This window comes from Myodes glareolus, chromosome 15 (assembly GCF_982192425.1).
Source record: "Myodes glareolus chromosome 15, mMyoGla1.1, whole genome shotgun sequence".
NCBI lineage: Eukaryota > Metazoa > Chordata > Mammalia > Rodentia > Cricetidae > Myodes > Myodes glareolus.
The window spans coordinates 32278201-32291257 of record NC_142040.1 but is presented as its reverse complement, the minus strand read 5'-3'; the positions used below and the strand labels follow the sequence as shown (position 1 = coordinate 32291257).

Below are 13057 nucleotides of genomic sequence, written 5' to 3'. Positions count from 1 at the left end.
CCAATCTCTACTAGGTTCTAGGCTTCCATCATTGCAAATATAATAAAATACAATGGATGAGCACAATTAATTCTTAATATTGCCTTGCTTGGATGAGAATTACAGTTAGATAGAAATCTTTCTTCTGTGCTATGGTTTAGTAGGAAATTGCTAAACAAAGCATCAAGATTATTAAACAAAAATCATAGTTATAAACCTGCCATGTCAGAATTTTTACTATAGCTCTTAGTTCCTCAACCACAGTATTTTAAAATGTTATAAAATAAAACATGCTTATAGATCTTTTATTTTCAGTTAAAGAAACTTTTGGTTGGAAAACAAAAAAACATAGGCTTCCATTATGTTTCTAAATCACTAATATAATCTTACTGCCACCTACATACACAGTTCACCAAACCATAAAATGCCTTGAATACAGAGAAACAACACACAAGAAAAAATGAGAAGAAAAGAAAAGCCACATAGTTTCACGGGCAGAAAAGAAAAGACAAATTGATTTTCATAAGATCAGAGACGTATGAGAAACGTGAGTAGTAGATTTAAAAAGAGCAATGTTTAAATAAAAGCTGCATAGTGTTGGCCACAGCAGATGACTTTAGAATCAATGATGGCGACACATGATGACAAGGATCAGGTTTGGTTAAATAGAAAGATGCCAGTGATGAAAAGAATACAGATTTGATAAGAGATCAAAGAATTAGAAAGGAAGTCAAACATTCCCACCAATTTAAGGGGCAAGCAGAGGCAAGAAAAAAAACAGAAAGGAAAAGAGGAAAAAAGGAAGGGGGAAGAAACAGAGGAAGGGAAGGAGGGAGGAAGGGAGAGCAAGAAAGACTACACCACCTTTGGTTCGCTGGAGATGTCTACACAATCACAGTTTGCAAGTCACAGGAAGAACGTCCTATTACAGGTCAGATATAAGCACATTACATCCCATCAGTTCCAGGAACTCAATTACTTCTGGGCAGGATGGATGGAACAATACATGAGGCTTCTGAAAAGCAAACCATTGTACTGGATTCCAGAAAAGGATCAGAATTTGAGCTCTCACTAAACAGATAGACATTTACTAGTTTCTTGAAGTCCAGCATCTACCATCACAGCAAATGTAGGAAGGAGCATAGAAAACTTCAAAAATCTTTTTTCTGGGTGCCAGGAAAGGAAATGTAACCACAGAAACTCAAAGAGAGGGTTTATTCCCAACACTCAGTCCCAGCGCACTATGGTGCTGGTGATGGGCACCTGAAGAACCAACACTGAAAGAGAGTTGAATTGCTTGGTGTATCTGATTGCATCTCCTGCCTGATCCTCCACACAGGGTACTTTAAAAAGGTCATAGGGGTCTATGGTAACTAAAACCCTGCTTTTCATTAAGATGACCAGAAAGATGATCCCTGAGGACACGGAAAGCTTGGAAGAGATTGACTGTTAAAGCTCAAGAAAGCAAACCCATAATGTCACTTATGAGCTATGCTCTCCTTTGCCTATAGTTAGCATGAGAATCACTCTGAAAATTGAACAGATAGACCTCAGGCAGAGTCAACGACTGGCTGCCATATAGCACCAAGGAGGAAATATGCAAAGGGGTACAAGACTACAAACACACCCAATATCTAAACCACAGCCCACACAGTAGGGCTGGAATCCGCATAAGGCTAAGCAGGTTACTGCCTACTGAAGCAACACTGTTAACACTCGCCAGGGAACTAAAGCAAGATTAGAGTCTCACAAAATAATATCCAAAATATCCAGAAGAAAAACCAAAAATGTTCAGGAAAAGAAGGAAAACACCAAAGCGGGGGTAGGGGACAATGCTGAGATGACGAAAATAGTAAAACTCTCAAAAATATAAAGTAGCCATTAAAAAATAGTCAGCAATAAAGAAGTAAAATCATTCTGGAATCCAACGGAATAGTAGGAAGTGCCTGCAATGGAACATAATATAAAGGAGAATAAGGAACTGAGGAGGTGACTCAGGCCACATACTATTGAAGACCTGAATTCTATCCCCAGAACCTCAAAATCTACGTAAAAAAAAAATTCAGGCAGAGCAGCAGGTATGTAATCCCAACACTGGGGAGGTAAGATAAATAGTTCCCTAAAGTTCACTGACTAACCAATGAGGGACCCCGCCTCAAGAAATGAGATGGAGAATGATCAAGGAAGACACCCAGCATTGACCTTTGGCCTCTGTATTTGTGCACATGTTCAAAATACACACAAATACACACATACACACACACACACACACACACACACACACACACAACCTTGGGGGGATCTTTCTTAATTTTTACTTGAAAATAAAGATAAAATTCATTGGACAGCCTCAGTAGCAGAATGTGGATTATATGTTGAAAAGAGAGGTCATGAACTAGAAAAAATATATTAATAAAAATTTTTAATCTTTTTATCAGAGAGAAAAAATAAAACATAACAATAAACTGAGTTTCAGAGACCTGTGAAACTAGAAACCATGTCAAATTATGAAAAGATGTCAAACTATGTCATCTAAATCTCAGAAAAGGGAAGGAAGGATATACTATCAAATAAAATGTAAAGAAACAGTGAAAGAAACAATTAAATGGAAGACATAAACAAAATCTAAGCAAAAACAAACACACATGAGAACAAAATCTGAGAAACACAGAGCCAGACACATTAGAAACACGTCACTGAAAAGGAAACATGAGAAATAACCAGAGCAAAACAATGCTTTGTGAATAAAGGAAAAGTAATGTGAAAGACTGAAAATGCTCATCATGAATTTTCGACTCAAAAAGGTGGCAGAGAAATGACTCAGAAAGCTAAAGGAAAAGGGCCATCACATGAATTAAATATCCAACTAAACTATCCTCTTGAAATAAAAGTTAGATAATTCTTTACCAGCAGAAATGCTTTCAAAATGTTTTGGCAGAATTTATTCAGACCGAAGAAAAATATACCAAAAAAATAATAAACTTGGAAAATCATAAATGAAAAGAAAGCAAGAGAAATAGGAAATATCTGAATAAATAGACAATTCTCTTAAACTCTTTAATGTTTGAAAGCCAAGTTTAAACTGTTATATGCCATTTATAACACAGGCGGATGTGATATACAAGACAACTACACCATAAAGAGAATAGAAAGGCACTGAGCACTACACAGAGATGAGCCTTTACATTCCATTTAACATGACGAACAGCTCTGTGGTTAAGAGCACTGGCAGTTTTTCCAGATGTCCTGAGTTCAGTTTCCAGCATCCACATAACTGCCAACAATTGTCTGCAACGCCAGTTCCAGATGATCTAACTCCCTCTTCTGGCCTCTGTGGGCACTGTATACATCTAGTACATACACATAAACACCGTTATGCATAAAACATCTATTTTTTATTTTATTTTTTTATAAAGCCATTTGTGGTAAGTGAAATTGCATATAGTTTCAAAATCTGTATATCAAAATTTTAGACTAAACATTTGTTGAACAATTCAGAAAGAGGTAGAAAAAAATTATTTACAAAAATAGAGACAACAGAATTGAACAAAAAAAAGGATGTATCTTTTGGATCCCTTCACCTTATATAATAAAATAGCTAACTAGTCAATATGGAGCAACATTGATTATATAAGTACCTAACAACAAAGCTTTAAATACAGCAACCAAAACCTAACCAGACAGAGAGAAAAAAACCACTCAACTAACTGAAGGATTCACTGTTTCTTACTAAATATTAGAGTTGGTAGAAAAGTTGCAAGGATTTAAAAGAACAGAAACAAAATCACCACCAATAAAAAAGTATATATTGGTCTAAACGTTGAAATTTAATCAAGGTAGGATATATATATATATATATATATATATATGTGTGTGTGTGTGTGTGTGTGTGCGTGTGTGTGTATATATATCCACATCATAAACAAATACTCCAATATTAAAGAATGTAAATCCTACAAAACATGATTTCTGAGTAGAAACTAGAAACCAGTGGCAAAGGTAGCTGGGAAATCCGGGAAACTAAAACATCCATTTATAAATAACCCACAGATAAAGGAGAAAATCTCAAGAAATTAGGTGCTCTCATCTAAACAAGGGTAAGAACATGATACAGTAAAAATCTGTGTGATGCCACTAAAGTGGGGCTTATAGAGAAATTTGTAACACTGACTGCTTATGTTAGAAAAGAATGGTCTCAAATATTCAACTGAATCTTCTGTCACAAGAAGAGCAGAAACGGGGTGCTAAAGCTGAGGTGACAGAGGAAGGGCGTTCTAGGCAGGCAGCACAGACTGTTGGGGACACAGGCATGAGACAGCCTGTGCATCAGGAGTTAAAAGAAGGGCTTCTTAATATGTGAGACGGCAGAAGTACAGTTCACGTATGACAGGTGGCTTGAGTTTGAAAAGGCAACGTTGAGCCAGTTTGAGAATATGCCTCCAAAGTACTTGAAATCAGTTACTGTAGGCTAAAGGGAGCTGTTATGTAATTTGAAGCAGAAGCATTCCATGAACTATTTATATCTTAGAAAAATAACTGGTGCAGATATATGAAGAATATTGTCCTATGGACTGTCTGTTGGAGACAGACACGAGAGAGGTTTCAAAGGAATAATCAGCTAATCAAGTTTCAGATTGGAGCTGATTAGTTTGTATGCAGAGGTATTGTCAAAAATTTGATTAAAATTAGATGCAAAGGTATTCTCAAATATCTTTACATTGCACTGAGGGGGAAAAATACTGATATTTGGGACTAATTAAACCACATCCCTAATTATGTATCAGGCTCAGCAGACTGACTAGAATTGCTCATTTTCCATGCCTATCTGCTCACATTGATTTCATGTCCTGGGCCTATATATGTGTGTGTGTGTGTGTGTGTGTGTGTGTGTGTGTGTGTGTGTGTGTGTGTGTATGTATGTGTGTATTTCTATATACTAATTATTTCTAATTATTTCCCTGAAAAATCATTCTTCTACTGCTAATTCCATTTTATAAGCAGGCAAAAATCATTTTCTCATCACTGAACTTGCACACTCCCAGACAAGGCTTTATCACACTGTCCTGGTTAGCTTTCTGTTAACTTGGCACAAGCTACAGTCATTTGGGATCGAGAACCTCAGTGGAGAAAATGCGCCCAACAGATTGGTCTGTGAGCAGATCTGTAGGGCATTTTCTTGATTGGTGGTTGCTGTGGGAGAGTCCACCTTACTGTGAAGAGTACCGCTCCTGGGCTAGCGGTCATGGGTGCTATAGAAGGCAGGCTAAGGGAGCCAAGAGGAGCAAGCCAGTAGTGTCCCTCCATAGCTCACTCTCTGGTTCCTGCAGAGAGTTCCTGCCCTATCTTCCCTCAGTGATGGAAGGATGTAAGATGAATGAACTCTTTCCTTCCGCAAGTTGCTTTTGGTCATGGTGTTTTATTATGGCAATAGAAACTCTAAGAGGTCTATCAATTATAAGGATCATGGCGGAGTTCAAGACAAATTTGGGGGTAAAATAAACTGCCTTGAATTGAGAAAGGAAACACTGGAAGAGACCCTTGTTAGGATAAAGAAAGATAAGTACAAAGTGGTATATGCCTGTTTCTAATAATGCTAATAATTCTGTCTCATTAATATGACTCAACTTGAAATTTTATTTTTGTCTCAATGACTCAAACTGTAATGTTTATCATGTACTATATGTTTTAAAGCGAATGGATTTTGTAGAATACAGAAATTTAACATATGCCAATGGATAGTAAGCACACCTAACTCTCACCATTTTTTAAGAATATAATATGTCCTAATTAACAGTAATGATCATGCTGGATAATAAATCTCTGAAATAGTTCCTCCTCGCAACTGTAATTTTATATCCTTGGGGCATCATTTCGGCACTCCAGCTCTGGTAATCTCCATTCTACTCTATAAATAAGATAAGCTTTTTGGGCTCAATTTGAAAGATCATGTGGCACTTGTCTTCTTGTTCCTGGCGTATTTAACTTAGATGGTATCCCCAGGTTCATTCATGGGCTCACAAATAGTAGGGTTACCTCCATTCGTCTGTCCTGACAGTGTTCCACCGTGAGTACATGACTATCCACCTACCCTTGTTACTGCAATCTTTATTGTTCTAGATCGTGTGGCAGTGAGTGCGGGTACACATGTATTCCATTAGCATATTGAACTGATTGCTTTGCCCATATACTCAGAGATGGCACTGTTGAACTGTAAGTCTAATTCCTATGTCTTTAGGAATCTCTGTTATTAGTATTGGCTGTACTAATTTATATCCCTTTGCATACTGCATAAAGATCCCCCTTTCTCTGCATCTCTATCAGCACATATAATTACAGAAAAACTAAGTGAACGGTAAACTATCCCATGTTGTTGGACTGGAATATATAAAAGAGTTAAGATGGCAATACTAACCGAATTGGTGTATAGATTTCAGCTCAATCCACACAAAAATCCTGCCTTTCTATAGGATATTTAACCTGCATTAGTAAATTATTAAATTAATTAACCTAATTCTAAAATTCATTTTTAACTATAAGGACCCCAAATAGCCAAAGCAATTCTTAAAGAAATTGACTAAGTTGTTTTAAAGCTTTCTACAAAGGTGGAGTCGTTGCTATGGTGTGCACAGACATGCACAGTTCAGTAGAACTTGAGTGAACAGCTTTAATAAACCTTTACACTTTGAGGCAAGAGTCGGGGCAACACAATGAAAGAAAAAAAGTTTGTTTTCTTTTTACAATAAGTGTTCTCAAACAACAGAGTACTTAAAAAATTGAACTGCCATCATAGGCCACACACAAAAATTAATTCAAACCAGCTCAAGGCATAAAGATAAACCAGAAATTATATAACTCTTGAAATAAACCAATATAAATTTCAAAAACAGCATACTAGACACTGGCTTCAGCTTCACAAAAATGAAAATGAGATAATGAAAGCACAAGTTAAAAGGAAACAGTAGATTATATCAATATTAAACCTCATTCTTCGCAGGGCGGTGGCACATGCCTTTAATCCCAGCCCTCAGAAGGCAGAGGCAGGCAGATCTCTGTGAGTTCGAGGTCAGCCTGGTCTACAAGAGCTAGTTCCAGGACAGGCACCAAAGTCGCAGAGAAACCCATCTTGAAGAAACAAAAATAAAAAAACATAAAAACAACTCATTCTTCAAAGAACATCAGCACAGCATGGTGGTGACAATATGGAGAAAAAAAAATGTTTGCCATCATAACTCTCATGAGCCTTATCTAGAAGACAAGAACGCCTACGTAACTCAATACGTTTGTCTCAAGAACAGACTTTTCAAAAGGGTACAGGCATAGACACATCTCGAAAGGAATGAGACATAGACACCAATGGCCAACAAGCAGTGAAGAGATGCTCCACATCAGCAGCCGTTAGGGAGATGCCATCCAGCATCACGAGATACTGCTGCACTCTAACTAGGGCAACTAGCGAGGAAGGTAACAAGCGTTGGCAGGGAGGTGGGGAAACGGAAGCTTCTAGGTAACTTACTGCGGGAGAATGTTGAAGCAGGGCAGCCACTTGGGAAACAGTCTGTCAGTTTCTGTTTGACTCCACACCTCAAATCCTGTATTACTATATCTAAGAGGCAAAAAAAAACAAAAACAAAAAACACTTGGCCCATGTATTTTCACAGCATCGCTGTTTATATTGGTGGAAAAGGTGGAAACAGATTCCATCATCTGATGGATGGGTAAATGTGTTATTCTCCATAAATGGTGCACTCACCAATAAAAGGAAATAAGTGCTGACACATACTACAACATGGATAAACTTTGAAGACATGCTAAGTGAAAGAAGCCAGTAAGGCGGTCCCATTACATGATTGGCTCCTAGAACTGAAAAAAAACAGGTAAACCTACAGAGACTAAAGGAGATTGTTTGCCTGGAGTTGGGGCTTGGGAGGAAGTGGAAAGTGACTGGCAGGGTGGGTTTCTTTGCACAGTGATGAAAATGTTCTTGAATTGATTCTGACAATAACTTTACAGTGCTGAAAAGCTAGGAAACACTCAGCTTTACAGAAAAGGATGGACTCACATAGTATGATCATAAAATTCCTATACATATTTTTGGCCAAATTTGAAAATAGTAGCTTATGAAAGCATAAAATATTTCTCTGAATTCTTCCTCCAGGGGATTTCTATCATATTTTTCAGGCTCTAATTCTTACCACTATGGTACGCTATTACAGGTGCAATATGATGATACCTTACATGATATTTTCAGATGTCTGACTTAAGGCTCCAACACAGAGGAGAAGCTCCCAAGCAGCTAAGTCATCTAAGTCTGCCACCTTAGCCTCATCGACCTAAAACTTCTAGTGAGGTATGTATAAAAACTAGACAGCAAAATAGTACTTTATCTTTCAAATAATTTAAAGGAAGTGAAAAACTAGCTTTGCTTAGATACTGAAATTCTATACCTACATAAATATACCTACATGTAACTAAAAGAATGCTAATTTCTAGTAACAGCTTTTTTACATACCAGTATTTTGCCACTCTCAACATTATTTAGTAAAAATAAGAATTAGAGTTTTTAAAGTTATACTTACATATTAACATTAGTAATTTCAGGCTTTTTCATTTTAAATTTTAAAATGTTAAGCCATATTTAAGTTTGTCTTTTTTCAGTTCCATTTTAAAATGAAGTACATCATTTAGTAGAAACATTGAACACACCTCCCATCTAGAGGGTACATGTCAACCCCATTTTCAAGTGCTTCAAGTAGCTGTTCCCCCGTTACTTTAATAACCAAAGCTGGGTCCACTATGGGGAGAACAGCCAGCAGATCACGCAGAGTGAAATTCCCTGGCGGGTGTATTCTGTCAGATCTGAGAGTGCCTACAATGATTTAACGTGAGGAAGACTGTGTTTTAGTTTTCTCCATAAATCAGTACTTTGATGACTCAATGTTACATTTAAACTCAGAACCTTACACCCCTGGGACAAAAGGCCCTGATCAGACTTCTGATGTCTTCCTCACATTTACTTCCAGCTTAGCCTATATGTACCTTATTCATTTTAGAAGACTGGATTTCATGTCAACTTCCATGTTCTTTTTACATAATAAGTTGTATCATTACAACTGGAAAGTCGTTACTCTCCCCCTACATCCACCAGGCCTAGGAATTCCAGAACAGATTCACAAGCAGCATCTACGAAACATTTCACTCTCGGAAAATGTTTCCATGGACGATCCTAAACCACTCACATGTAAGGTTAAGAACATTTGTATCTTCCATGAAAAACAGAATGTAAGAAGTTTATCATGGGGATGTTAAGCAATGTTACATTTTAAACTATGGGGAGCAGAAAGCAGAAGCTGAAACACAGGATCAAATCCAGGCCAGAGCTCTTCCACTGAGCAACATCTCCACCCCACAGTCTAAACTGAGGAAGCAATCAGAACCCAGTCTCTGTGCCCAGACAATGTTGGCCTGAAGCTCTTGGCTACAGAAGATGAACTATGCTTGGATTGTTTGAATTTTCTACAGCGACCCTTAAAAATCTTTAAACTCTTAAGTTTACCAATTTCAGACAAAACTGATGAGACTAAGAGTTGGTCCCTGTCTGTTCTGCAGAGTTCTTACCATTGCCTTACTAAAGAGGTAGGAAGGCAAGACTGGTCAGAGCAAGAACTTCAAGTGACAGATTTCATTTCAATCTATTGCTTTTCCTTTAGTCAGAGCTTAACAGTTCAGGGTTTGAAACAGATGAGCGACAGCGATATTGTTGTGGAAATCTCATTGGCAGATCAAAAATCTACAAACCCTATCTCGGAAAGCATAAAGCTGCTGGGGACACAGCACAGCAGTGCAGCTCCTGCCTAGCACACAGAGGCAAAGCCAACACCAGGGATTCTTTAGTTAACTCCTGAAATTATCTCTCCTCACAGGAGTTTCATGAAAACACTAGGTTAATAGCTATAATATATACATGAGACCGGTACAGACCCTTGTAGGCCCTATAGTTGCAGCTATAATCTCTTTGAGTTCATATGAGCCTTGCTGAGTTGACTCAGAGAGCCCTGTTCTCTTGGTGTCCTCCATCCTCAACAAAAGGAATGTTATTAAAAGCAGCAAAACTTCCTAGTCAGGGAACAATAACCTTACAATAGACTCAAAATATAATTTTTTATCTTTTGAGATTATAATTCCTATCATTTCCCCCTTTCATTTTCTCCATCTAAACCCTCCCATGCACTCCCTTGCTCTCTTTCAAATCCATCTCAACTTTTTAATTATTGTTACATACACTAGGGATATATATTTATATATATGCATATATGTGTATATACATCATATATTAATTCATATATATGTGTATTCATAAATGCATGACTACAACCTGCTTCATTTCAACAAAATAAACTGATTTTCTTCAAAATGTGAGTGACGTGGTGATGAAACAAGAAGAAATGAGAGAAACAGTGACTGACATTCATATTTGTTTGGATACATGACATAATCTTGTACAAAGCCCTAAAAAGTGACAATCGCTGAGGGGTGTAGGAACTAGGTAGATTGGGCCAAGCACAGAAATAAACATTTTGCTGCATAATGAAATATTTTGGTTACTAAGCCTGAATACTATATCATCTGAACACATACTTAAAAGTATAATTTTATTACAGGGCACTTTAATGATGTGGTCTGACATGCACGTTCGGCAGCCCTCTCCCCAGCTTCACTCTCGTCTTCCTCTACCCTGCTCTGGCTTTGGATAGTTCAAATTCAATGGACTCAATTAGCTGACTCTATCTGCAGGCTTCTTATAGAACTAAACCAGTGGTAGGTACAGGTAGGAAGTGAGAGAACTGATTGAATGTAGAATGAGATCAAGGTATTTATTACTCAGACTTCTCCCTTCTTAAAGGTCACTGTAGATTGGCTGAGTGCTCGGCTGAAAACCGTGTATCCATCTCACCAGCTGGCTTTCCTGTGGGACTCATCCTTCCCTTTTCAGGTCTCATTACACTATCCTCAACAATAATGCTAATAGAAATGTAACTCATGCAATCTTAATATTTCTATAACCACATTTTGAAACAAAATCAAGAAAATCAGTTTTACATTCTTATTTTCATACTGTCCTAAAATTCCAGTGTCTGTACACAATCTCCAGCACACTCAGCATAAGGTGGTCACTTTTTCCGTGTTCAAGATTATCTTATCCCTCTCTTAAGTAGTGTCTTATTTCCCCCATCTTTAAAGTCTTTTATTATACTGTCCCTAAATTTTGGGTAAGAATAAAACTCACATATTCGTGGAAATGCTTTCTAGAATGATCAAGAAAAAGCAATGCACCAACTGGTATAGTCACAATGTGACCCCAACTACACGGAAACATGGGCATGAAAGAAGTGGGAAATACCATAATGTGTATCATCATAAATGATGATGTCTTATTTAGTTCTAATTATCAGCTTGTGATGTGATATGCTATATATGCTGTGAATACCATTGATTAATAAAGAAAATGTCTTGGCCTGTGATACGGCAAAAGAATAGTGCTAGGCAGTGAAAATTAAACTGAATTCTGGGAAAAGGAAGGCAGAGTAGGGAGAAACCATGTAACCTTCGCCAGAGACAAACACCAGACAGAACTTACCCAGGAAGCCACAGCCACATGGTGATACACAAATTAATAGAGATGGGTTAGTTTAGGGTATGAGTTAGCCAGAAATATGCTGAAGCTATTGGCGAAAGAATATTGCAAATACTATGGTTTCTGTGTGATTATTTTGGGAGTCTAGGTGGCAAGGAAACAAACAAGTGGCCTCCTACAACAAGCTTGTCACAGCGTAGTGTAGCCTAAGAAGACAGTCTTAAAGTTCAACTGAGGGGTTGTGGAGATTGTATTGATTATTAATCAATATAGAAGAATCCTGTCCACTCTGGGAAGCACCATTCCCTGCCTCCTGGGTTTTATGATAGAGCTAGCTAAGTGATAGGTCTGTGAGAAAGCCAGGAAGCCGTGTTTCTTTGGTTTCTGCTTCATTTTCTGCTTGAGTTCCTGCCATGACTTCTCTCAATGATTGGTAGTCACCTAGAAGTATAAACAAAGTAAATCCCTTCTTCCCCATGTTTTATTATAGCAACAGAAAGAAACCAAATAAATGGCATTATAATTACTTTCTATATTTTTAAAATATTTTGTACTTCCCAAATTGCATTAAATTACTTTAAAAGACATAAAAATGTTAAAATAACAAAATGCAATATAACAGCAAAACTGATAAGTTGAATATAATCAACAAGTTCTGGCTATTTCCTCTTACTTTCTTAGAGTAGAACCAACTTGCAGCAGGAGTTGGAAGGGAGAAGGATCTCAAAAGGAAATGTGAAGTCAATCAAATGGAGGATTTTTGGTCTTAACAGGATGTCTGATCAACTGATTATTTGGTTCATAATTAAATAGCAGGTGAGAAACTGCAGTCAGAGGTTCATCTGCAATGGGAGTAACAATCAGGATGCAGAGAGCTCTTTCCAGAACCAAAAGTAGCCATCGCCCTCTAGCTAGTCTATGACAAGACATAAATAAGGCTTCAGAACCTTCCAAAATAGCATCAATAGCTAGGGAGTAAGCGCTTAAATGCCTGAGCCTGGAGAGGACGGTGCATGTTAAACCTAACCAGGAATCCCCGTAGTCCTCAGTCACAGTGCACTGCACTCTTTCATCAACAGTTCCCTTCTTCTAGAACAAAGTCATGAGAAAAGTTAGGACTAGTGGTCCAATCCAATGTATGAACTAAAACTACTAACCAGATATATACTGAGTTTAAACACAGAACATTTCTAAAGTCCAGAAATATTCCTCGTATGTGTGCATATGGAGCAAGGAACAAAAGAACACTGATGTTGGATCTGAGTTTTCCTGTTTCTTTATATTCTCTTAACAGAGAAGTAAAAGCCACTAGGATAGTATGGGCAGGATGCAAATGCTGATGTCATACATGACTAGTTCTTTCACTGTCTGGTCCCACCAGCCTACCCATTCTCACAATAAATATCCCTAATACCCACCTAAAATGTTCTAATATCCTAAGTCAAC

General features: G+C 37.6%; 1 pseudogene; it reads right to left on the bottom strand.

The window, feature by feature from the left end:
- Positions 1–13057, bottom strand: part of LOC125406075 (uncharacterized) — a 35300-nt pseudogene that overhangs the window by 3584 nt on the left and 18659 nt on the right.